Source organism: Lepisosteus platostomus, unplaced genomic scaffold (assembly GCF_059453375.1).
Source record: "Lepisosteus platostomus isolate fLepPlt1 unplaced genomic scaffold, fLepPlt1.hap1 Scaffold_74_H1, whole genome shotgun sequence".
Taxonomy (NCBI): domain Eukaryota; kingdom Metazoa; phylum Chordata; class Actinopteri; order Semionotiformes; family Lepisosteidae; genus Lepisosteus; species Lepisosteus platostomus.
The window spans coordinates 251958-275849 of record NW_028291686.1 but is presented as its reverse complement, the minus strand read 5'-3'; the positions used below and the strand labels follow the sequence as shown (position 1 = coordinate 275849).

Here is a 23892-nt window from a genome sequence, read left to right as displayed (position 1 = left end):
TGCAAAAGATAAACCTTTATCCTATCTTTATCTTAAGATAAGTGGCCAAGCAGTATTTTTCCAAGTTTCACCAAGCACATCATGTTGCCATAGTAGACAAAGTTCTATAAAATGTTAAATAACTTTTAAAAAAAGCATCTTGGTCTTACAGTACTGTACAAGGTGAATTAAACTGTCCCTGGTAATAAAAAGTAATTAGAAGCATCTCAGAAAGTTTATCTCTAGAAACATTAGCTGTTTTATATCATGTAATTTAGTGTGATGTTGTCAGAATTCAAGGACATTATCACACACAGAAATTGGTTCAGTTAAATCTAAAAAACACAGCTAAACATGGGTTTAAATGTAACAGAAGTCTTACCTCTTGTCAAAAGATTTAATTCAAGAAGCGATGTAATAAATGATTGCTTATGCTTTATAAAGAAATCTAATTAAAATAAAAGCTTAAGTTTTGTATTTATCTTGTACCATAGAACATGATTTTCTTTGTATTTGAAGCCCACAAAGTGTCCAAATGATGCACTACATGATATAAGGAAGATTATCACATGCATATCGGTATTATCTTTCTTATGAAAATGCATTCCTTTCATTACCTTTTACTTTTTAAAATGAACTCAAATTGTGTATAATGTAATAATTTAAGTAGAATAGATTCAGGTAGGAAATATAGAGTCATGATGTTTATGGCTGACATCATTTCACATGGGTGAATTTTAAGCTAAGAAATAAAAACATTTACAATGAAGATACCATTGCTTAATTTTAAATGCCTTTAAAAAATAAATACCTCCTGAGAATAATTTGCCACTCCCAGATCCTTGGTAAGGTACTGTTTGAATCCAATCAGGAGAGGAGCATCCAGGGAGTGCTTTCTATAGAGTCCAGCTTGGGCCACTCTCTTCCGGCCTGCTGATACTTTTTAACTACTCAGGGCCTGTAAGGATATAAAACACCGGTTTAAACATTTTATACCTATAAGACAAATTAGAATTTTAGTAAAAAATAGATACATCTGAAAAATAAAAAGTCTTACTGCTGATAGAGTTCTTCAGAGCTCACATCTTCCCCTTCCTTATCCGCTTCTGTTTCAGTTTCTAGAGCAGCCTCTGGCATCTCTTCCTCCTGGACTGCGGCCTCTTGCTCAGGGCCGCTGGAATGCAGGTAGATTCTTTTCAACATGCTTTTACATAATATGTTGTAACAATGATTTCAAAAAGAAACTACAGAAGCCTTACAGATTAAAAATATCTCACCTTGCCAATGTGTCTTCAGGCTTCCCATGTACAAAAAGGCCCAAGGACTCTAGCAGTCTTACAACCACTATCCTGTTTGCCTCACCAGACACGATCTCTATTCTGTGGCAATCCACGATGACCCCGTTCTTCAGGTGATTCATCATGTCCTCCCTCGCCTGTTGAGAGGCCATCCTGATGTTTTCTGCCGTGGCGTGCTTCATACACGCCCTCTTCAAGTGAGCAGGAAGCTGATCAAGAGTATTCAGGCACATCTTGCACACCAGGGGAATCCTCGCGGGTTTCCTTTGAAAATAAATAATACCATCTGTGTATAGAAACAAGCTAAGACTGATTTCTTAAATTATCCTTAATTTTCTCTCTCATAGTTTGAGCATAATGATTTTATTGCATTTATATAAGAATTGCTCATTGCTCCTAAATAAATAATGGTTTCATAAAAAAGTGAACACTTGGTCTCAGTCACAGACTTTCCAATAGAAGCCATTGTGGAGTTCAGCAACTGCAGGTCCTAGAAGTGGGGAAGGAATTTTAAAAGAGAAATTGAATTACAATACAGAAGGAATGGCTGAGGGATCACTGAAATATATATATACAAATTCCAAAGACTGAGTCCATATAGAAACAACTACCTTTCATTTTCAGTATAAGAAAAAAAAACATTATCTTCCAAAGCATCATAAAATTGTCCCTTCTTCCAGACTCTACTTCTCTCTTGTAGTAGTATAGCAGACCTTTCCAGGTGAGCAGATCACAGAGTCCGAAATGAGCTTCCTCCATCAAGCAAAGTACCTGAACATGACTCTGTCTTCATAAAAGCGCCCCTGTAATAAAGAAATTAAATCCGAAATCAAGAGGGCAGTTGCCTACTGAAATACAAGAAGTCATCAATTTTAACCTAGCAACACATTAAAGGCTGCATCTATACAAGTACGATTCTAGAAATGCTCACCAGATTACGTTTTAAGAAGGAACTGCGCCTCAGGTTCAGCCGAGATCTTAACTCGGATGGCAGGATTCAGAGTCCGGAGTGCGGACTGATGGCGCACGGAGAGTCCATATACTGTGGATCCCTCAGTGATCTTCCGCGTATTCAAACCGCCAGCGTGTGACTCCCCTGTCCCCGTGACCTCATTGCTCTGCTCTCTCCTCTGTGCAGCTGAGCCCGACTCACGGTAAAATGGAAAAAAATATGCCCTCGACGTGAGATTTATTCTGGAGCGAGCCAGTGTTGCGCATAGCTGCCTTCAAAGCAGTTAACCCAGGTTCGATTCCCGGCCAACGCAGTTACGAATGTTTTCAAATGCTGTCATGAGCCTTGGATTGTGACTAGCAAAGCGAAGCCTTTTGAAAGAGCTAAAGCACTGCAAAACGGAATTGAAGGAGAATCTTACAGGGGATTCTGAGCAGTGTCTGCATACATGCAGTCAGATAAAGGTGCTGAAAGCTTGAGCTACTCTCAATGTCATGCTGCCCTTCCCCGGAGTAAATCTGTTACATTGAAAGAATGCTTCTGGCAGGTTCAAAAAGAGACCCTTGTTAATTGGAGAAATCAATGATTTCGAATGAATTCTGTATGCGTTAAAAGACAGCTATACACAGAAAACATGCAGGACACTGCTCATGATGTTTCCCGAGCAGAAACACAGTGCGTTTTTCCAAGCCATTTGACAAAGCCCACCCACTGAAAACTGCAGCAGATCGTGTAAAGACGTTCAACTTTGTAACTACTGCACGCACAGGAAGCAGAATAAATTCCTCTTTTCAAACTGTCAAAGGTTTGCTTTGCGAACGCTGCAGGACATCGCACAACCTCTTTTGAACGGGGACAAACGATTTCTTATGGGGCGCAGTAAGTACAGACGTTTAAAATGCTCCACTCATGCCGACGATGCAGCATGAAGAAGCGCAACCTAACGTTTGACAGACAAAAGCCAGGCGCCGCTACGAGCAATATGAAATCATACTGACAAGCACACGGCGTTTCGCGCTGACACAAAAGTAATCTCGACAGACGCTGTTCTCTGCATAAAGCTGAAAGAGCTAAAGAGCGTTTCTGTTGGCACGTAACAAGTTCGTTTCTTTCTACCATGATATCACCGTGACCAAATCTGTCTTTAAACACCTTGCTCAGTCTCTGACGAGACTGTCAAAAATTGCTTTCGCCGATTGTATTGCAAACCGGCGGAAGCGGGGTATTGGGAAAAGTTTTCAACTAGCAATAATCACGCCTCGGCTAACCCTCACAGGCTACGATACTGCCACTGCGCAAAGCTGACGGTTGCCAGGCAACCGCGGGGATCCTATGGAAATCGTTATCGATCGTGTCATGGCATGTCGTTGCTATAACGCTTCATATTTGTCGTCTTCTTCTTCTTCTAGCTTGAGGTTTTGAAGAATTTCATGACAGACAAGGGCTCCGTTGGGAACAAAGGGCGTTGTGAGAAAACCGTTGCTTATTTTCAGCAGCAGAAATACAACCCTTTAAATACAAGATGACAGAACAATGACGAAGGGCATGCCGGGAGGAACTCATGCACTACAGAGGAAAGGGGGCGGGCACGTACAGTTCACATTCAAGCCACAAGTACTCCTCTTGGATGTTGCACAAACAAATCCTAACGTCTTGAAAGCATTGCAGCATGTTTGTGTCCCACTTCCCGTGGCTGCGGGACGACTGACACGAACGGACAAACACAATCTGTGGCGTTTAGCGTGACATAGTCTTGCAGGCATCGTGCTGTCTCACTGCAATATTATACCGCTGGAGGAAACAGTCCATCTGGCCATGAAACTCATTTGAACGTCTAGCTACAGCAACTAACAATATCATGATTTATTCAGGATGTGTGGAATCAGCACGTCCCGGAGACAGGTTCCGAAATCGTGAGCATTCTCTGGTGGTAGGGGCGTTCAAGATGGCGCTCAGGTGGGAGGTAAAGTTTAGTGGTTGGGGAGTTTTTTTGAGTTTTTCATGACCTGAATGTTAATTTTTGCTTTTTTTGACTACAGAAAAATAAGGACTTAACACTAGTTGTTTAAACTTCAGTTATAATTGAAAGAAAAAAAAACGATTTTTTTTTAGGTTTAAAAAGTCCGATATGAGTAACACTGGGAAAAGAAAAGAGAGTGCTGGGTCTTCGAAGGAGAACTCTAAGATACCTCAATCGTATATGTATAGCACTACAAGAAAATCGATGGCAACTAAAGGGAAAAGTGAAGCAGCTGCAGGGGCAGCAAGAGGGCGGAGGCGCCGCGCGCCCGGCCGAAGTGTTGGACCGGTGCGCTTTACGTGCTGAAATAAACACGCGACAGCCCCGAAATGTTTCCAGAGTGCTGTGCACTGAAGACTTGCCTGGTGCTCCTCCGTGCAGATTCTTTGTCCTCCTCCAGTGCGGGACGAGCCAACACAAGGGAGCGCATTCGCCAACATCCAGGCACGCAATGCGATTTGGAAAGCAGCTCCTTTCCAAAGAGTTGCACACGAACGATCCTTCAGTCCCGCTCGGGGGGCACGGAACCCCCGCCACACACAGCTTCAAGTAGCGAGTCAGGCGCCGGGGCTTTCGCTTACAGCCACACCACCCTGAACACGCCCGATCTCGTCTGATCTCGGAAGTTAAGCAGCGTCGGGCCTGGTTAGTACTTGGGTGGGAGACTGCCTGGGAATACCAGGTGCTGTAAGCTTTTGCTCTCCCGGCCAGCAGGGGTCGCCGTTGGTGCCGTAGGCTTTGGGAGGAAAACCTGCAGGATGGAAAGGTGATCTATAGCCTCATCTCTAGAGATGTTTTGTTGCTGTGGCATGTGTGTGACCCATATTCAAAAAAAAAAACCCGTCTGTAAAACGAATATCGAAGCTGCCTCTAAATCTGCAAATGAAGATGAGTCGATAAACCACTCGTTTTTCGTATAACTAGACATATATTCATTTGTTACCGATTTCATTCATTGAGCACGGATACAGTAGAGGTACAGCCATTCACTGTTTGACATGTCTGCACTGGTACAGAACCGAGCAATCAGAAAACGGGTGAAACTGTCTTTAGACTCAGCATACAGTACCGAGGCCCCCCATGACCAAATAAAGGCTAACCTCGATAATCAGCCTAAAGAACGCAGACTACAGCAAAACGACTGACTTTGAAAAGGGAATGAACGTCCGGAAGGAGTAGTGGAACTAGCTTGAGATGCTTCTCCGGACCCCTAACTAAAAGCCAGCGAGAACCAGCAGCGGCGTCCACTCCTGTCGAACCGGGATCCTTCCGCAGCCACGCAGCTCGTGGTGTCCTAACCCTCCCGTATCTGATTTTGGACCAAGCACATCAGGGGAGAGCGCGAACGCAGTCCCCCACTTCTAGAAATTATGCAGTCGAGATTCCCACATTTGGGGAATTCGCTGGGGTCAACACAGCCGGAGTGCAATGGCCGAGCCTCGCCCTGGGTGAACCTCCTTCTTGATCAAGGTATCTCCCCTGCCAGGTAAGTATGAGTTAAACAGGCCCCTGCAAGCGGCCCGTACCCACAGCACAAATCGCGCAGCCTAGGCCACCTCCTCGCCCCGCACGCCACCGCCTCCTGCTGGGCCCACTCTTTCACACACTCACACGCCACACTAACACTCAAAAGTGTGGGCAAAACGAGAAAACGAGCGCGCCGTTTCCTACACATCTGCAGTCGCCGTTGCGCATTCGCAGCATGTCCCGGGATGCAATTCGGCCTCATTTGCATAACTCCAGACCGGCAGATCGCCACGCAAGCTCGCGACGTGCGCCTGCCACACACCGAACAAACCTTTTCAGCAATTTCCAAAAAACGGGCCTGCTCGCCTGCCCACAAGGCTCCGTCTCTTACCTGCTCTCCAGAGCCTGCTGCCTTCTGTGCTTTTCTCTCGGCACCGCTGCAGCGCACACAACTCCTGCAGCGGGAGGGGGGGAGAAAGTTCCCGCGCTCCGCCGCAGGGAAGGCTCGCTCCGTGCGCACACGTCCTTTCGATGCCAGTCCAACAAGTGCTCCGCATTAGCTGCGTCGGGGCTCCGGCGTGTCGCACCTCACCTCACCTCGCACTGCCCCCTCCTTGAATGTCTGCCGCTGGGCATGCCCCGCTCTCCTCCGCCTTATCTTATCGCGTGTGAGCACCGACAATGGCCACAATGCCGGGGAATGGCACCTGTAAAGTGTTAATTGGGGCACAGGAACAGCCCGTCTCGTCTCGGGGGGGCCGGCTTCAGAGACAATACAGCAAACACAGCGGGGCGGGGGAAGAAGACGACACCACACATGCGGGTACATTCAGCTCCGGCGGGAACGAGACATTTGTCGGTCTTTTCAAGTGCCGAGAGCCGAGCAATCCTTCACTTGTATCGTTTCTCCCCGGTGACTAGATCTGGCCCTGCGACTCTCGACTGGGCTCACCCCCGGGGCAGCCCAGCAGGTGTGAGCCTGGCCGGCACCCGGATGGGAGATTCCACCCCGGAAAAGCTCCGGTTGCTGCTGCTCCTGCAAGAGGTGTGACTGGGACCAGTAGGGAGCGCTCACCCTGCGGGCTGTGTGGCTCTCTTACGCCCCAGCCTCCTGATGGCGACACTCTGCTGCACAAACAGAGGTCAAACCGAGGTCCCGAGCCTCCTTGGCCATTAGGAAACCCCAGGGCGTCTCTCAAAAAGAGACGCCGGGGGTGTCCCTCTGGTGTTAGTGCTCCCCTTTACCCATCAGTCGGGGTCTCCTCCTAATCCCCGTCTCACCTGTAACAATCAATGACGAGGCCCCCCTGTCCGTGAGATTTAGTACTCGCGCAAGAGACCGGGGGCAGAGCGCGAACGCGGTCCCCCGCCCCCCACAAAGTGCGCGCTCTGGGTCCTGCAACACAGCGGAAGGGCAGCGAGAAGGAGCCTCTTGCTCTGACGCCGCAAGGCCACAAGAGGGCGGAGGCGCCGCGCACGCGGCCGACGTGTTGGACCGGTGCGCTTTACGTGCTGAAATAAACACGCGAAAGCCCCGAAATGTTTCCAGAGTGCTGTGCACTGGAGGTTTTTGTCTGGTGAAGACTTGCCTGGTGCTCCTCCGTGCAGATTGTTTGTCCTCCTCCAGTGCGGGGCGAGCCAACACAAGGGAGCGCATTCGCCAACATCCAGGCACGCAATGCGATTTGGAAAGCAGCTCCTTTCCAAAGAGTTGCACACGAACGATCCTTCAGTCCCGCTCGGGGGGCACGGAACCCCCGCCACACACAGCTTCAAGTAGCGAGTCAGTCGCCGGGGCTTTCACTTACGGCCACACCACCCTAAACACGCCCGATCTCGTCTGATCTCGGAAGCTAAGCAGCGTCGGGCCTGGTTAGTACTTGGATGGGAGACTGCCTGGGAATACCAGGTGCTGTAAGCTTTTGCTCTCCCGGCCAGCAGGGGTCGCCGTTGGTGCCGTAGGCTTTGGGAGGAAAACCTGCAGGATGGAAAGGTGATCTATAGCCTCATCTCTAGAGACGTTTTGTTGCTGTGGCATGTGTGTGACCCATATTCAAAAAAAAAAACCCGTCTGTAAAACGAATATCGAAGCTGCCTCTAAATCTGCAAATGAAGATGAGTCGATAAACCACTCGTTTTTCGTATAACTAGACATATATTCGTTTGTTACCGATTTCATTCATTGAGCACGGATACAATAGAGGTACAGCCATTCACTGTTTGACATGTCTGCACTGGTACAGAACCGAGCAATCAGAAAACGGGTGAAACTGTCTTTAGACTCAGCATACAGTACCGAGGCCCCCCATGACCAAATAAAGGCTAACCTCGATAATCAGCCTAAAGAACGCAGACTACAGCAAAACGACTGACTGAAAAGGGAATGAACGTCCGGAAGGAGTAGTGGAACTAGCTTGAGATGCTTCTCCGGACCCCTAACTAAAAGCCAGCGAGAACCAGCAGCGGCGTCCACTCCTGTCGAACCGGGATCCTTCCGCAGCCACGCAGCTCGTGGTGTCCTAACCCTCCCGTATCTGATTTTGGACCAAGCACATCAGGGGAGAGCGCGAACGCAGTCCCCCACTTCTAGAAATTATGCAGTCGAGATTCCCACATTTGGGGAATTCGCAGGGGTCAACACAGCCGGAGTGCAATGGCCGAGCCTCGCCCTGGGTGAACCGATTTCCGATTTTTAAGAACTTTATTTTCTTTTCACAAAAAAATACAGGAAATCACAAATCAGAAAGCTTTACATTAATATACATACTTAAAACAGTATATATGATCACATCTCATTACATTTTGACACGGAACCAGTTACATAGCAACAATTTCTTTTTTTCTGGTGCAAATCACATTCTTTACTTAAACATGATAATGTTTTTCACAGTTTCTTGAGATACTGTCCAATGCCCTCTATTTCCCACAGATTTTCTGCTTCCTCCCTCCCTTCTCTCCACAGATCTCTGAGGTAATAGTTCTCTCGGGTGATGAACAGGGCCAGGCTACCTGCTGCCTTGACTGGGACCTCGATGCCTTTGAACAGCCCCATGTTCCTCACTCTCCACAGGGCGTCTTTCCCACTGTTCACCACGGCCCAGATCCTGTCAAACACGTCAGGAGGAAGCTTGACAGGAGAGATGCCGTATATGATGAAAGCAGCGGTCAGGGTAAATTGGGGCGAGAGAGCCTGCAACCAATCTTCAAACTGTGCCCAGAAGGCCTTAGCAAAAAAGCAGGACCACAGGAGGTGGGTCACAGTCTCCTCCTCGCCGCAGCCCACCCTAACGCAGCGAGGGCTGGGGGTGAGGCCCCTACGGTACAAGAAAGTTCGTACCGGTAAGCACTGGTGGACGACACTCCAGGCTAAATCTCTGTGAATGTTGCACAGAAATTTAGAGGATGTGTGTTTCCACACCTTCCTTGTTTGGGCTGATGTTAAAATGCCCACAGGGGTCTGCCTATTGTTCTGGGGTGCTACGAAATCTTCCAGTTTTTGGACGCTGACATCTCGGAGGGGAATATGGCCAATTGGGTGAGATCTTAGAAAACTTTTAACTGTCCCATAAATTGCAGGGCATGTGTCAGAGAGTGGGACGTCCAGCTTGGGTCTGACACCCCACACTCTGAACACCTCCCTACCTACCCAGAGCCTGGAAAAATAAGTCCAGGTACGCGCTGCAGGTGCTGTTGCAAAGCCTCTCAGCACAGAGGCCAGGAAAATGCACAGCAGCTTCGTAGCAATATCTGGGACAGACTTCCCCCCTGAGGGTAGCGGCCTGTACATTATTTCCCTTCTGAGTCTTTCCTGCTTCCCACCCCATAGAAATTGAAACATCAATCTCCTCAGCACCGCCGCAACACGGTGTGGGATTGGGAAGGTAGAAGCCAGAAAATTCAAGACAGGCAAGAGCTCGGCTTTGATGACCAGCACCTTCCCTGTCATGGTGAGGTCTCGGTCCTTCCATTGCATCAGTTTTTTGTTTAAGATTGGCAATTTGTTCTGCCAATTTACTGTTCCCATCTCTTCTCCAAAATACACCCCCAGGACCTTAATTCTCTTCTCTTGCAGCCTGAGATCATGTCCTTCTTTTGGCTCCCTCCAGTTCTGATAAAAAATCTCACTCTTAGATGTGTTAATTTTTGCGGAGGAAGCCAAAGAGAACCGATCACAGCACTGCAGTGAACCGATTTCGATTTTTAAGAACTTTATTTTCTTTTCACAAAAAAATACAGGAAATCACAAATCAGAAAGCTTTACATTAATATACATACTTAAAACAGTATATATGATCACATCTCATTACATTTTGACACGGTAACAGTTACATAGCAACAATTTTCTTTTTTTCTGGTGCAAATCACATTCTTTATTTAAACATGATAATGTTTTTCACAGTTTCTTGAGATGTTGACCTATGCTCTCTATTTCCCACAGATTTTCTGCTTCCTCCCTCCCTTCTCTCCACAGATCTCTGAGGTAATAGTTCTCTCGGGTGATGAACAGGGCCAGGCTACCTGCTGCCTTGACTGGGACCTCGATGCCTTTGAACAGCCCCATGTTCCTCACTCTCCACAGGGCGTCTTTCCCACTGTTCACCACGGCCCAGATCCTGTCAAACACGTCAGGAGGAAGCTTGACAGGAGAGATGCCGTATCTAACGAAAGCAGCGGTCAGGGTAAATTGGGGCGAGAGAGCCTGCAACCAATCTTCAAACTGGGCCCAGAAGGCCTTAGCAAAAAAGCAGGACCACAGGAGATGGGTCACAGTCTCCTCCTCGCCGCAGCCCACCCTAACGCAGCGAGGGCTGGGGGTGAGGCCCCTACGGTACAAGAAAGTTCGTACCGGTAAGCACTGGTGGACGACACTCCAGGCTAAATCTCTGTGAATGTTGCACAGAAATTTAGAGGATGTGTGTTTCCACACCTTCCTTGTTTGGGCTGATGTTAAAATGCCCACAGGGGTCTGCCTATTGTTCTGGGGTGCTACGAAATCTTCCAGTTTTTGGACGCTGACATCTCGGAGGGGAATATGGCCAATTGGGTGAGATCTTAGAAAACTTTTAACTGTCCCATAAATTGCAGGGCATGTGTCAGAGAGTGGGACGTCCAGCTTGGGTCTGACACCCCACACTCTGAACACCTCCCTACCTACCGAGAGCCTGGAAAAATAAGTCCAGGTACGCGCTGCAGGTGCTGTTGCAAAGCCTCTCAGCACAGAGGCCAGGAAAATGCACAGCAGCTTCGTAGCAATATCTGGGACAGACTTCCCCCCTGAGGGTAGCGGCCTGTACATTATTTCCCTTCTGAGTCTTTCCTGCTTCCCACCCCATAGAAATTGAAACATCAATCTCCTCAGCACCGCCGCAACACGGTGTGGGATTGGGAAGGTAGAAGCCAGAAAATTCAAGACAGGCAAGAGCTCGGCTTTGATGACCAGCACCTTCCCTGTCATGGTGAGGTCTCGGTCCTTCCATTGCATCAGTTTTTTGTTTAAGATTGGCAATTTGTTCTGCCAATTTACTGTTCCCATCTCTTCTCCAAAATACACCCCCAGGACCTTAATTCTCTTCTCTTGCAGCCTGAGATCATGTCCTTCTTTTGGCTCCCTCCAGTTCTGATAAAAAATCTCACTCTTAGATGTGTTAATTTTTGCGGAGGAAGCCAAAGAGAACCGATCACAGCACTGCAGAGCTCTGCTAATTGAGGCATTGTCAGAGAGGAGCAGGGTGACGTCATCCATGTATAGAGATGTCTTTACCTCTCCTCCCCCACTTCCAGGCACTGGTATCCCATTAATGGCCTGATCCTGGCGCAAGGCACAGGCTAAGGGCTCCATAGCCAAAACGAATAACAAGGGGGATAATGGGCAGCCCTGCCTCACCCCTGAACAGACTTCAAAGGTGCGTGATCTATTGCCATTAACCATGACTCTGCTGTTGCTACCTGTGTACAGCAGGTTAATCCACTTTCTCATGATGGGGCCAAACTTCATGTGCTCAAGTACCGATGTTAAGTACTGCCGGTTTAGGCGGTCAAAGGCCTTTTCTAGGTCTACACCTAAAATGCACAGAGGGAGGGAGCGATCCTCAGAGTACAGACAGACATCCCTCAACAAGGCCAGGTTGTCGCTCATCAGGCGTCCTGCTATCCCACAAGTCTGTTCTTTCCCTACCAGTGAGGCCACTACATTTTGTAGGCGCAGGAAAAGGGCTTTGGACAGGATCTTAGTGTCCACGCCTAACAGGCTGAGGGGTCTCCAGTTCTTTATGTCATTTTTTGCTCCTTTCTTAAACAAGAGAGAGATAGTGCCTTCTCTTAAGGAGTCAGGCAGCAATTCTGTCTTGTAGCTTTCCTCGAATAGGAGCAGTAGCGGATCCTGAAGCAGATCCCAAAAGGTGCAATAAAATTCTTTAGGGAGCCCGTCAGCACCCGGAGTTTTCCCCTTCTGTAAGCTCTCCATAGCCTGTCTCAGCTCTTCTACTGTCAAATCCCTCTCAAGTACTTCCCTATCTTCTTCACTCAAAATGTTTTCTAGCTTTGAGGTAAAAAAATGAATATCTTCATCCTTTACCTCTGTAGAGCTGTACAGTCTTGAGTAGAAGGCCTCGGTGCAGGAGAGGATAGCACTCGGCTCTGTTCTCTCTCGTCCCTCCTCATCAACTACACTTTCCATGACAGTCTTGGAGCCTACCACTTTCCTGAAAAAGAAGCGAGTACACTTCTCATTTTCTTCCAAGAACTGCACTCTGCTTCTTAACAGCACTCCTCGACTACTTTCTTCGGCTATGCTCCGGATGTCCTTTTTTAAAAGGGCGATATCCTCGAGCACATCGAAGCCACTGTGCAGCATCGTGTAGAGACGCTGCAGCTGCCTCTGTTTCCTGGCTAGCACTCCTCTCCGTCTGGCAGCAGCCTTCCTTCCCTCAGCCATGAAAAAGGCCTTTGTCCTCACCTTCACCTCCTCCCACCACTCTCCTACTGACCCGTACAGACACTGCAAGGACAGCCACTGTGATAGTTTCTCCTTGTAGCGGGATACTACCCCCTCGTTCTCTAGCAGCTTTGTGTTGAGTTTCCAGAGGCCTGGGCCAAAGACAGTCCCGCCCTGGAGTTCCACTCTACACCCTAAAGCCTGATGATCTGAGAAGAAGACAGGCTGAAGAGTGACCCCAACAACTTTCACTCTCTCTGAGACAAAGCAATAGTCAATTCTGGAGCTGCTATTCCTCCCTGACCATGTATATCCTGCTGTTGTGGGATATATACATCTATATGTGTCTGAGAGTTTAAAGTCTTGAACTAAGTTTTGCAGGGCCAGTGAGCTGGAATCCAATTTTATCGGCGAGCTAGACTGCCTGTCTGTGTGCTCTAAGATACAATTAAAATCCCCTCCCACTATCACGTCTGTGCTGCATAACAATAGGGGGGAGAGTGCCTTGAGTAGCTCCACCCTTCCTCCTACGTCAGTAGGGCAATACACATTGATTAGCCGCAGGTTAACGGTCCCCCATTCCACATCCACACACAGCAACCTGCCATCTATGACCCTCTGAATACTTTTCAATTTGAATGCCCATCCTTTGAAAAGAATGGCCACGCCAGAGGCTCTGTTGTTATTGTCCCCTGACCAAACAGAAAGCCCTTTATCCCACCTATCTTCAAAACTTTTATACCTCTCTTGATAGGCTAAAGCACACTCCTGCAACATCAACACGTCTCCCTCTCTCTGCTGGAGGTAATCAAAGACAGACTGGCATTTAACTCTGTCATTGATACCTCTTGTGTTAAGAGAAATTATGTTAAGAGCCATATTACATAAGAAAGTGGAACCAGTCTTTACAAAACACATTTCTCTTCGGTCTCACCTGTTACCTTTTTCTTTTTCTTTTTCTTCTTACCAATTTCCTGCCAGCCATCCTCTGAATGAGCCTTCATCAGGGTGGCAGCAGTAAAAGCGTTCACAGAGTCCATTTCAAGGAAGGGGGTAGAGGGAGGGGTGGAGAGGTTCCAGCTGTCCCCATCGCCATGCTCTCCTTCCTCCTCGCTCGGGGAGAAAACAGAGTCATTTTTCCTTTTCCTCAAGTCCAGCTCCTGGGAGCACTGAGGGGAAAGGGGTGCAGCCGATGCACCAGTCTCCTCTTCCCCCTCACCCACCAGCTGCTGCAGATCCTCCGTGATGGACTGGATGGAGGAGAGGAGGGCATCTGTAGCACTTGCAGAGTCTGAGAAAAGCAGCTCCGCTGAATCCTGGGTATCCTCGCTGGACCCGCTCCACCGGGGGGCCCCACACTGGCCCTCGTTCTGAGGAGCAGGAGTGGGGGAGGGGTCCTCGCTGTTCTCGGGGGTTTTCAAACCCTCGTGCTTGTCTGGTGCAGTCTGCGGTTGTGGGGGCATAGTGGATTTCTCTTCCACCGGCCCCGGAGCCACAGCAGGACTGATCCTGGCTGGAGGCTGAGAGTCTTTGTCCAACAAGGGTTCTTTGTTTGACTTGTTGTTTGCTTTGGATTTTCGGGCCGGTTTGGCTGAAACAAGCACTGCCTCATCCTTTCTCATTTTGAGTTTATTGGCGTAGGCGTGAGGGCAGTTCTTAAAAACGTGTCCTTCCGAGCCACATAAATTGCACTTTGGCAGCATTGAACAGTCAGAGGCTAAATGTCCCTGTTTGCCACAGGTCTTGCAGCATTTCACAGTGCAGGACGATGCCAGGTGTCCCACAGCACCACAGCGCCGACACACCTTTGGTTGTCCCACATAAAACACATAGCCATTGCAGGCGCCCAGCCGGATTGTAGAGGGCAGGTGCCTTAAGCCTCCATTTACGCTGTCCGGTAGCAAGCGAACCTCGAATTTCCTTGCTCCTGTTTTTATACCATCAACATCTCTAACCTCAGTTCCATGGTGGACGGTGCAGTACTGGTTAAGCCAGGTGTGAATGTCCTCCGTCTTTGCCAGTTCCGAGAACATAACAACATGCACCGTTTTCCTCTCTCTCTGTGTCAGAGGCTGCAAGTTGATCTTCTCAAGTGCAGGAACTTTGCCTCTTTTTGCCTCAAACACATCCACGCATTGTTCAAACAGAGGATAGGTAGCAAATACAACCTCAAATGCTTTCTGACCTGGGAGAGCGAAGATGAAATCCAAGTGCCGAGGTTCAAAGCCAAGTTCCTTCTGTAACACTTTTCTGCTGAACTGCATACGATCCATGAAGAGGTCATCCAAGAGCTCAAAACGTACAGCATTCTTACGGGATCCAAAGGTTGCCATTTCAAAAACCGCAAATCGAACACTGTTTCCAACAAAAGAAAAACAATCCAACTACTCCACCTACAGGCTGATCAAGGTATCTCCCCTGCCAGGTAAGTATGAGTTAAACAGGCCCCTGCAAGCGGCCCGCACCCACAGCACAAATCGCGCAGCCTAGGCCACCTCCTCGCCCCGCACGCCACCGCCTCCTGCTGGGCCCACTCTTTCACACACTCACACGCCACACTAACACTCAAAAGTGTGGGCAAAACGAGAAAACGAGCGCGCCGTTTCCTACACATCTGCAGTCGCCGTTGCGCATTCGCAGCATGTCCCGGGATGCAATTCGGCCTCATTTGCATAACTCCAGACCGGCAGATCGCCACGCAAGCTCGCGACGTGCGCCTGCCACACACCGAACAAACCTTTTCAGCAATTTCCAAAAAACGGGCCTGCTCGCCTGCCCACAAGGCTCCGTCTCTTACCTGCTCTCCAGAGCCTGCTGCCTTCTGTGCTTTTCTCTCGGCACCGCTGCAGTGCACACAACCCCTGCAGCGGGAGGGGGGGAGAAAGTTCCCGCGCTCCGCCGCAGGGAAGGCTCGCTCCGTGCGCACACGTCCTTTTGATGCCAGTCCAACAAGTGCTCCGCATTAGCTGCGTCGGGGCTCCGGCGTGTCGCACCTCACCTCACCTCGCACTGCCCCCTCCTTGAATGTCTGCCGCTGGGCATGCCCCGCTCTCCTCCGCCTTATCTTATCGCGTGTGAGCACCGACAATGGCCACAATGCCGGGGAATGGCACCTGTAAAGTGTTAATTGGGGCACAGGAACAGCCCGTCTCGTCTCGGGGGGGCCGGCTTCAGAGACAATACAGCAAACACAGCGGGGCGGGGGAAGAAGACGACACCACACATGCGGGTACATTCAGCTCCGGCGGGAACGAGACATTTGTCGGTCTTTTCAAGTGCCGAGAGCCGAGCAATCCTTCACTTGTATCGTTTCTCCCCGGTGACTAGATCTGGCCCTGCGACTCTCGACTGGGCTCACCCCCGGGGCAGCCCAGCAGGTGTGAGCCTGGCCGGCACCCGGATGGGAGATTCCACCCCGGAAAAGCTCCGGTTGCTGCTGCTCCTGCAAGAGGTGTGACTGGGACCAGTAGGGAGCGCTCACCCTGCGGGCTGTGTGGCTCTCTTACGCCCCAGCCTCCTGATGGCGACACTCTGCTGCACAAACAGAGGTCAAACCGAGGTCCCGAGCCTCCTTGGCCATTAGGAAACCCCAGGGCGTCTCTCAAAAAGAGACGCCGGGGGTGTCCCTCTGGTGTTAGTGCTCCCCTTTACCCATCAGTCGGGGTCTCCTCCTAATCCCCGTCTCACCTGTAACAATCAATGACGAGGCCCCCCTGTCCGTGAGATTTAGTACTCGCGCAAGAGACCGGGGGCAGAGCGCGAACGCGGTCCCCCGCCCCCCACAAAGTGCGCGCTCTGGGTCCTGCAACACAGCGGAAGGGCAGCGAGAAGGAGCCTCTTGCTCTGACGCCGCAAGGCCACAAGAGGGCGGAGGCGCCGCGCACGCGGCCGACGTGTTGGACCGGTGCGCTTTACGTGCTGAAATAAACACGCGAAAGCCCCGAAATGTTTCCAGAGTGCTGTGCACTGGAGGTTTTTGTCTGGTGAAGACTTGCCTGGTGCTCCTCCGTGCAGATTGTTTGTCCTCCTCCAGTGCGGGACGAGCCAACACAAGGGAGCGCATTCGCCAACATCCAGGCACGCAATGCGATTTGGAAAGCAGCTCCTTTCCAAAGAGTTGCACACGAACGATCCTTCAGTCCCGCTCGGGGGGCACGGAACCCCCGCCACACACAGCTTCAAGTAGCGAGTCAGTCGCCGGGGCTTTCGCTTACGGCCACACCACCCTGAACACGCCCGATCTCGTCTGATCTCGGAAGCTAAGCAGCGTCGGGCCTGGTTAGTACTTGGATGGGAGACTGCCTGGGAATACCAGGTGCTGTAAGCTTTTGCTCTCCCGGCCAGCAGGGGTCGCCGTTGGTGCCGTAGGCTTTGGGAGGAAAACCTGCAGGATGGAAAGGTGATCTATAGCCTCATCTCTAGAGACGTTTTGTTGCTGTGGCATGTGTGTGACCCATATTCAAAAAAAAAAACCCGTCTGTAAAACGAATATCGAAGCTGCCTCTAAATCTGCAAATGAAGATGAGTCGATAAACCACTCGTTTTTCGTATAACTAGACATATATTCATTTGTTACCGATTTCATTCATTGAGCACGGATACAATAGAGGTACAGCCATTCACTGTTTGACATGTCTGCACTGGTACAGAACCGAGCAATCAGAAAACGGGTGAAACTGTCTTTAGACTCAGCATACAGTACCGAGGCCCCCCATGACCAAATAAAGGCTAACCTCGATAATCAGCCTAAAGAACGCAGACTACAGCAAAACGACTGACTTTGAAAAGGGAATGAACGTCCGGAAGGAGTAGTGGAACTAGCTTGAGATGCTTCTCCGGACCCCTAACTAAAAGCCAGCGAGAACCAGCAGCGGCGTCCACTCCTGTCGAACCGGGATCCTTCCGCAGCCACGCAGCTCGTGGTGTCCTAACCCTCCCGTATCTGATTTTGGACCAAGCACATCAGGGGAGAGCGCGAACGCAGTCCCCCACTACCAGAAATTATGCAGTCGAGATTCCCACATTTGGGGAATTCGCAGGGGTCAGCACAGCCGGAGTGCAATGGCCGAGCCTCGCCCTGGGTGAACCTCCTTCTTGATCAAGGTATCTCCCCTGCCAGGTAAGTATGAGTTAAACAGGCCCCTGCAAGCGGCCCGCACCCACAGCACAAATCGCGCAGCCTTGGCCACCTCCTCGCCCCGCACGCCACCGCCTCCTGCTGGGCCCACTCTTTCACACACTCACACGCCACACTAACACTCAAAAGTGTGGGAAAAACGAGAAAACGAGCGCACCGTTTCCTACACATCTGCAGTCGCCGTTGCGCATTCGCAGCATGTCCCGGGATGCAATTCTGCCTCGTTTGCATAACTCCAGACCGGCAGATCGCCACGCAAGCTCGCGACGTGCGCCTGCCACACACCGAACAAACCTTTTCAGCAATTTCCAAAAAACGGGCCTGCTCGCCTGCCCACAAGGCTCCGTCTCTTACCTGCTCTCCAGAGCCTGCTGCCTTCTGTGCTTTTCTCTCGGCACCGCTGCAGTGCACACAACTCCTGCAGCGGGAGGGGGGGAGAAAGTTCCCGCGCTCCGCCGCAGGGAAGGCTCGCTCCGTGCGCACACGTCCTTTCGATGCCAGTCCAACAAGTGCTCCGCATTAGCTGCGTCGGGGCTCCGGCGTGTCGCACCTCACCTCACCTCGCACTGCCCCCTCCTTGAATGTCTGCCGCTGGGCATGCCCCGCTCTCCTCCGCCTTATCTTATCGCGTGTGAGCACCGACAATGGCCACAATGCCGGGGAATGGCACCTGTAAAGTGTTAATTGGGGCACAGGAACAGCCCGTCTCGTCTCGGGGGGGCCGGCTTCAGAGACAATACAGCAAACACAGCGGGGCGGGGGAAGAAGACGACACCACACATGCGGGTACATTCAGCTCCGGCGGGAACGAGACATTTGTCGGTCTTTTCAAGTGCCGAGAGCCGAGCAATCCTTCACTTGTATCGTTTCTCCCCGGTGACTAGATCTGGCCCTGCGACTCTCGACTGGGCTCACCCCCGGGGCAGCCCAGCAGGTGTGAGCCTGGCCGGCACCCGGATGGGAGATTCCACCCCGGAAAAGCTCCGGTTGCTGCTGCTCCTGCAAGAGGTGTGACTGGGACCAGTAGGGAGCGCTCACCCTGCGGGCTGTGTGGCTCTCTTACGCCCCAGCCTCCTGATGGCGACACTCTGCTGCACAAACAGAGGTCAAACCGAGGTCCCGAGCCTCCTTGGCCATTAGGAAACCCCAGGGCGTCTCTCAAAAAGAGACGCCGGGGGTGTCCCTCTGGTGTTAGTGCTCCCCTTTACCCATCAGTCGGGGTCTCCTCCTAATCCCCGTCTCACCTGTAACAATCAATGACGAGGCCCCCCTGTCCGTGAGATTTAGTACTCGCGCAAGAGACCGGGGGCAGAGCGCGAACGCGGTCCCCCGCCCCCCACAAAGTGCGCGCTCTGGGTCCTGCAACACAGCGGAAGGGCAGCGAGAAGGAGCCTCTTGCTCTGACGCCGCAAGGCCACAAGAGGGCGGAGGCGCCGCGCACGCGGCCGACGTGTTGGACCGGTGCGCTTTACGTGCTGAAATAAACACGCGAAAGCCCCGAAATGTTTCCAGAGTGCTGTGCACTGGAGGTTTTTGTCTGGTGAAGACTTGCCTGGTGCTCCTCCGTGCAGATTGTTTGTCCTCCTCCAGTGCGGGACGAGCCAACACAAGGGAGCGCATTCGCCAACATCCAGGCACGCAATGCGATTTGGAAAGCAGCTCCTTTCCAAAGAGTTGCACACGAACGATCCTTCAGTCCCGCTCGGGGGGCACGGAACCCCCGCCACACACAGCTTCAAGTAGCGAGTCAGTCGCCGGGGCTTTCGCTTACGGCCACACCACCCTGAACACGCCCGATCTCGTCTGATCTCGGAAGCTAAGCAGCGTCGGGCCTGGTTAGTACTTGGATGGGAGACTGCCTGGGAATACCAGGTGCTGTAAGCTTTTGCTCTCCCGGCCAGCAGGGGTCGCCGTTGGTGCCGTAGGCTTTGGGAGGAAAACCTGCAGGATGGAAAGGTGATCTATAGCCTCATCTCTAGAGACGTTTTGTTGCTGTGGCATGTGTGTGACCCATATTCAAAAAAAAAAACCCGTCTGTAAAACGAATATCGAAGCTGCCTCTAAATCTGCAAATGAAGATGAGTCGATAAACCACTCGTTTTTCGTATAACTAGACATATATTCATTTGTTACCGATTTCATTCATTGAGCACGGATACAATAGAGGTACAGCCATTCACTGTTTGACATGTCTGCACTGGTACAGAACCGAGCAATCAGAAAACGGGTGAAACTGTCTTTAGACTCAGCATACAGTACCGAGGCCCCCCATGACCAAATAAAGGCTAACCTCGATAATCAGCCTAAAGAACGCAGACTACAGCAAAACGACTGACTTTGAAAAGGGAATGAACGTCCGGAAGGAGTAGTGGAACTAGCTTGAGATGCTTCTCCGGACCCCTAACTAAAAGCCAGCGAGAACCAGCAGCGGCGTCCACTCCTGTCGAACCGGGATCCTTCCGCAGCCACGCAGCTCGTGGTGTCCTAACCCTCCCGTATCTGATTTTGGTCCAAGCACATCAGGGGAGAGCGCGAACGCAGTCCCCCACTACCAGAAATTATGCAGTCGAGATTCCCACATTTGGGGAATTCGCAGGGGTCAGCACAGCCGGAGTGCAATGGCCGAGCCTCGCCCTGGGTGAACCGATTCGATTTTTAAGAACTTTATTTTCTTTTCACAAAAAAATACAGGAAATCACAAATCAGAAAGCTTTACATTAATATACATACTTAAAACAGTATATATGATCACATCTCATTACATTTTGACACGGAACCAGTTACATAGCAACAATTTCTTTTTTTCTGGTGCAAATCACATTCTTTACTTAAACATGATAATGTTTTTCACAGTTTCTTGAGATACTGTCCAATGCCCTCTATTTCCCACAGATTTTCTGCTTCCTCCCTCCCTTCTCTCCACAGATCTCTGAGGTAATAGTTCTCTCGGGTGATGAACAGGGCCAGGCTACCTGCTGCCTTGACTGGGACCTCGATGCCTTTGAACAGCCCCATGTTCCTCACTCTCCACAGGGCGTCTTTCCCACTGTTCACCATGGCCCAGATCCTGTCAAACACGTCAGGAGGAAGCTTGACAGGAGAGATGCCGTATCTAACGAAAGCAGCGGTCAGGGTAAATTGGGGCGAGAGAGCCTGCAACCAATCTTCAAACTGGGCCCAGAAGGCCTTAGCAAAAAAGCAGGACCACAGGAGATGGGTCACAGTCTCCTCCTCGCCGCAGCCCACCCTAACGCAGCGAGGGCTGGGGGTGAGGCCCCTACGGTACAAGAAAGTTCGTACCGGTAAGCACTGGTGGACGACACTCCAGGCTAAATCTCTGTGAATGTTGCACAGAAATTTAGAGGATGTGTGTTTCCACACCTTCCTTGTTTGGGCTGATGTTAAAATGCCCACAGGGGTCTGCCTATTGTTCTGGGGTGCTACGAAATCTTCCAGTTTTTGGAGGCTGACATCTCGGAGGGGAATATGGCCAATTGGGTGAGATCTTAGAAAACTTTTAACTGTCCCATAAATTGCAGGGCATGTGTCAGAGAGTGGGACGTCCAGCTTGGGTCTGACACCCCACACTCTGAACACCTCCCTACCTACCCAGAGCCTGGAAAAATAAGTCCAGGTACGCGCTGCAGGTGCTGTTGCAAAGCCTCTCAGCACAGAGGCCAGGAAAATGCACAGCAGCTTCGTAGCAATATCTGGGACAGACTTCCCCCCTGAGGGTAGCGGCCTGTACATTATTTCCCTTCTGAGTCTTTCCTGCTTCCCACCCCATAGAAATTGAAACATCAATCTCCTCAGCACCGCCGCAACACGGTGTGGGATTGGGAAGGTAGAAGCCAGAAAATTCAAGACAGGCAAGAGCTCGGCTTTGATGACCAGCACCTTCCCTGTCATGGTGAGGTCTCGGTCCTTCCATTGCATCAGTTTTTTGTTTAAGATTGGCAATTTGTTCTGCCAATTTACTGTTCCCATCTCTTCTCCAAAATACACCCCCAGGACCTTAATTCTCTTCTCTTGCAGCCTGAGATCATGTCCTTCTTTTGGCTCCCTCCAGTTCTGATAAAAAATCTCACTCTTAGATGTGTTAATTTTTGCGGAGGAAGCCAAAGAGAACCGATCACAGCACTGCAGAGCTCTGCTAATTGAGGCATTGTCAGAGAGGAGCAGGGTGACGTCATCCATGTATAGAGATGTCTTTACCTCTCCTCCCCCACTTCCAGGCACTGGTATCCCATTAATGGCCTGATCCTGGCGCAAGGCACAGGCTAAGGGCTCCATAGCCAAAACGAATAACAAGGGGGATAATGGGCAGCCCTGCCTCACCCCTGAACAGACTTCAAAGGTGCGTGATCTATTGCCATTAACCATGACTCTGCTGTTGCTACCTGTGTACAGCAGGTTAATCCACTTTCTCATGATGGGGCCAAACTTCATGTGCTCAAGTACCGATGTTAAGTACTGCCGGTTTAGGCGGTCAAAGGCCTTTTCTAGGTCTACACCTAAAATGCACAGAGGGAGGGAGCGATCCTCAGAGTACAGACAGACATCCCTCAACAAGGCCAGGTTGTCGCTCATCAGGCGTCCTGCTATCCCACAAGTCTGTTCTTTCCCTACCAGTGAGGCCACTACATTTTGTAGGCGCAGGAAAAGGGCTTTGGACAGGATCTTAGTGTCCACGCCTAACAGGCTGAGGGGTCTCCAGTTCTTTATGTCATTTTTTGCTCCTTTCTTAAACAAGAGAGAGATAGTGCCTTCTCTTAAGGAGTCAGGCAGCAATTCTGTCTTGTAGCTTTCCTCGAATAGGAGCAGTAGCGGATCCTGAAGCAGATCCCAAAAGGTGCAATAAAATTCTTTAGGGAGCCCGTCAGCACCCGGAGTTTTCCCCTTCTGTAAGCTCTCCATAGCCTGTCTCAGCTCTTCTACTGTCAAATCCCTCTCAAGTACTTCCCTATCTTCTTCACTCAAAATGTTTTCTAGCTTTGAGGTAAAAAAATGAATATCTTCATCCTTTACCTCTGTAGAGCTGTACAGTCTTGAGTAGAAGGCCTCGGTGCAGGAGAGGATAGCACTCGGCTCTGTTCTCTCTCGTCCCTCCTCATCAACTACACTTTCCATGACAGTCTTGGAGCCTACCACTTTCCTGAAAAAGAAGCGAGTACACTTCTCATTTTCTTCCAAGAACTGCACTCTGCTTCTTAACAGCACTCCTCGACTACTTTCTTCGGCTATGCTCCGGATGTCCTTTTTTAAAAGGGCGATATCCTCGAGCACATCGAAGCCACTGTGCAGCATCGTGTAGAGACGCTGCAGCTGCCTCTGTTTCCTGGCTAGCACTCCTCTCCGTCTGGCAGCAGCCTTCCTTCCCTCAGCCATGAAAAAGGCCTTTGTCCTCACCTTCACCTCCTCCCACCACTCTCCTACTGACCCGTACAGACACTGCAAGGACAGCCACTGTGATAGTTTCTCCTTGTAGCGGGATACTACCCCCTCGTTCTCTAGCAGCTTTGTGTTGAGTTTCCAGAGGCCTGGGCCAAAGACAGTCCCGCCCTGGAGTTCCACTCTACACCCTAAAGCCTGATGATCTGAGAAGAAGACAGGCTGAAGAGTGACCCCAACAACTTTCACTCTCTCTGAGACAAAGCAATAGTCAATTCTGGAGCTGCTATTCCTCCCTGACCATGTATATCCTGCTGTTGTGGGATATATACATCTATATGTGTCTGAGAGTTTAAAGTCTTGAACTAAGTTTTGCAGGGCCAGTGAGCTGGAATCCAATTTTATCGGCGAGCTAGACTGCCTGTCTGTGTGCTCTAAGATACAATTAAAATCCCCTCCCACTATCACGTCTGTGCTGCATAACAATAGGGGGGAGAGTGCCTTGAGTAGCTCCACCCTTCCTCCTACGTCAGTAGGGCAATACACATTGATTAGCCGCAGGTTAACGGTCCCCCATTCCACATCCACACACAGCAACCTGCCATCTATGACCCTCTGAATACTTTTCAATTTGAATGCCCATCCTTTGAAAAGAATGGCCACGCCAGAGGCTCTGTTGTTATTGTCCCCTGACCAAACAGAAGGCCCTTTATC

The 23892-nt window shown here is 50.4% G+C and overlaps 6 non-coding genes and 3 pseudogenes across 6 annotated transcripts; 4 read left to right on the top strand and 5 right to left on the bottom strand.

The window, feature by feature from the left end:
• Window positions 1–3390: 3390 nt before the first annotated feature.
• Window positions 3391–3532, bottom strand: LOC148631743 (U4 spliceosomal RNA). The gene has a single exon (XR_015934622.1). It is a non-coding gene; the product is annotated as a U4 spliceosomal RNA (small nuclear RNA).
• A 1292-nt stretch (window positions 3533–4824) lies between these two features.
• On the top strand, window positions 4825–4943 carry LOC148631742 (5S ribosomal RNA). The gene has a single exon (XR_015934595.1). It is a non-coding gene; the product is annotated as a 5S ribosomal RNA (ribosomal RNA).
• A 636-nt stretch (window positions 4944–5579) lies between these two features.
• On the bottom strand, window positions 5580–5743 carry LOC148631741 (U1 spliceosomal RNA). Its single transcript, XR_015934613.1, has one exon. It is a non-coding gene; the product is annotated as a U1 spliceosomal RNA (small nuclear RNA).
• Window positions 5744–7518: 1775 nt separating this feature from the next.
• LOC148631740 (5S ribosomal RNA) lies at window positions 7519–7637 on the top strand (annotated as a pseudogene).
• Window positions 7638–8271: 634 nt separating this feature from the next.
• On the bottom strand, window positions 8272–8416 carry LOC148631739 (U1 spliceosomal RNA; annotated as a pseudogene).
• Window positions 8417–16858: 8442 nt separating this feature from the next.
• Window positions 16859–16977, top strand: LOC148631738 (5S ribosomal RNA). Its single transcript, XR_015934600.1, has one exon. It is a non-coding gene; the product is annotated as a 5S ribosomal RNA (ribosomal RNA).
• Window positions 16978–17613: 636 nt separating this feature from the next.
• On the bottom strand, window positions 17614–17777 carry LOC148631737 (U1 spliceosomal RNA). The gene has a single exon (XR_015934583.1). It is a non-coding gene; the product is annotated as a U1 spliceosomal RNA (small nuclear RNA).
• A 1775-nt stretch (window positions 17778–19552) lies between these two features.
• LOC148631736 (5S ribosomal RNA) lies at window positions 19553–19671 on the top strand. The gene has a single exon (XR_015934599.1). It is a non-coding gene; the product is annotated as a 5S ribosomal RNA (ribosomal RNA).
• A 636-nt stretch (window positions 19672–20307) lies between these two features.
• On the bottom strand, window positions 20308–20443 carry LOC148631735 (U1 spliceosomal RNA; annotated as a pseudogene).
• Between the last annotated feature and the right edge of the window lie 3449 nt (window positions 20444–23892).